The sequence below is a fragment of the Sinocyclocheilus grahami genome, unplaced genomic scaffold (assembly GCF_001515645.1).
Source record: "Sinocyclocheilus grahami isolate Dianchi unplaced genomic scaffold, SAMN03320097.WGS_v1.1 scaffold236.1, whole genome shotgun sequence".
NCBI lineage: Eukaryota > Metazoa > Chordata > Actinopteri > Cypriniformes > Cyprinidae > Sinocyclocheilus > Sinocyclocheilus grahami.
Genome location: NW_015505415.1, coordinates 1,249,027 through 1,251,352, shown reverse-complemented (window position 1 = coordinate 1,251,352; position 2,326 = coordinate 1,249,027).

The following is a 2,326-nucleotide window of genomic DNA, read 5'->3' as shown; positions in this document are numbered from 1 at the left end:
AGCAAGTTTTGTATTTCATTTGGAAACCAAGGTCCTAGAGTCTGGAGGAAGGGTGGAGAAGCTCATAGCCCAAGTTGCTTGAAGTCCAGTGTTAAGTTTCCACAGTCTGTGATGATTTGGGGTGCAATGTCATCTGCTGTTGTTGGTCCATTGTGTTTTTTGAAAACCAACGTCACTGCACCCGTTTACCAAGAAATTTTGGAGCACTTCATGCTTCCTTCTGCTGACCAGCTTTTTGAAGATGCTGATTTCATTTTCCAGCAGGATTTGGCACCTGCACACACTGCCAAAAACACCAAAAGTTGCTTAAATGACCATGGTGTTGGTGTGCTTGACTGGCCTGCAAACTCACCAGACCTGAACCCCATAGAGAATCTGTGGGGTATTGTCAAGAGGAAGATGAGAGACACCAGACCCAATGATGCAGATGACCTGAAGGCCGCTATCAAAGCAACCTGGGCTTCCATACCACCTCAGCAGTGCCACAGGCTGATTGTCTCCATGCCACGCCAAATTGAGGCAGTAATTAAAGCAAAAGGAGCACCTACCAAGTATTGAGTACATGTACAGTAAATGAACATACTTTCCAGAAGGCCAACAATTCACTAAAAATGTTTTTTATTGGTCTCATGAAGTATTCTAATTTGTTGAGATAGTGAATTGGTGGGTTTTTGTTAAATGTGAGCCAAAATCATCACAATTAAAAGAACCAAAGACTTAAACTACTTCAGTCTGTGTGCATTGAATTGATTTAATACACGAGTTTCACAATTTGAGTTGAATTACTGAAATAAATGAACTTTTCCACCACATTCTAATTTATTGAGATGCAGCTGTATATGTCTGGTGTAAAAATGATAATAACCATAAAAATGCTTAATATCGGCGCCGATAATCGTCCAACTCCTAATATATATATATATATGTGTGTGTGTGTGTATGTGTGTATGTATATATATATATATATATATATGTAATGATTTATATTAATGATTCATGATATTTGTTAAAAATTATTATTTAAATAAATATATAAATGTAATAAAAATAAAATAAAAATAAACTTGATTTAAATAAATAAATAAATAACATCTAACAGTACAATACTATATAATGTAATGATGTAATGTAATAGAAACTAAATATTTAAAGTAAAAAAGAACAATCTTATAATTTACAGTGAAAATCCGTAAACCGACATTCCCAGAATTCCCTGGGTGACACTTCACATTAGATGGTATTTGTTATGTTTTTTTTTTTAATTACAGTTTTAAACTGAACTATTTACAGGTTGTTCTGTTCTCTGTATACTGTATATTTTATACATCTAGATGCAGAAATGCGGGGTGTTTTTGTGTTTTTCTGAAGTCAGGTGCTCAGAGGTCAGTAATGAATCATATTAATCACTGCACACTGCATCTGAGAGCTTGTTTCAGGCCAGCTTTGACTATTATTAGTGGCTCATGCATTAACTGGACTCAGCAGTTTCCCTGCTGCAGTCTCATTACATTTACAGGCCGCAGAGAGCGCCGGGAACACAAAAAATTAATTGGAGGTGTTGCGATAGTTGGGACGGGTGGATAAATCAGCCCGCGGGACGACAGTTTTATGTGCCAGAGCAGGAAAGGAGGGGCTTTCACTTTAATAGGACAAGATAAAAATGTTGGGATACTTGATTTTCTCCTCTGACTGTAGTTCTTCAGTCTGCGTGTGATGGGTGACGTTAATTCTGCTCTCTCCTGCCGCATGCAAACGGATGTTTAATGGCCAGAATCCCTCATTTTCAGTCGGTTTGCCTCTTCGTGTTATCTTACAATCTCTCGACTTGTAAATTTGGCTAAAAGAGGCTCTGTGTGGGGAGATATTTCACTGTGACAGGTCTGAGGCATCTATAAAAGTGTCCCGTACGCTTCACTTGAGTGTAATAAAGCCTCGCAATCTCAGGATGGAATATAAGAGTCCATGTGTCTAACAGAACAAGAGTTGACCTCTGAACCCTCGACCTCTCAGAGGTCATGACCCAGGTCAAGGAGACCAAGAGAGACGCTGTTCGGAAAAGGTTGAAGGAATCTTAGTATGTTCTTGAAATGATGTGTTGTGAAAAGTGTTGTGCCAATTAATATGACTTGACAATGGTGCATGATTTTTTTTCTATTCTTTGAACATTTCTGTTCTTTTGAAAATAGCAGATAGTTTACAGTACATACAGTATTGTGCAGTGTGTGTGTGTGTGTGTGTGTGTGTGAGTGTGTGTGCATGCGTGCGTGCGTGTGTTTTTTGTGTGAGTGTGTCTGTGTGTGTGTGTGTGTGTGTGTGTGTTTGTGTG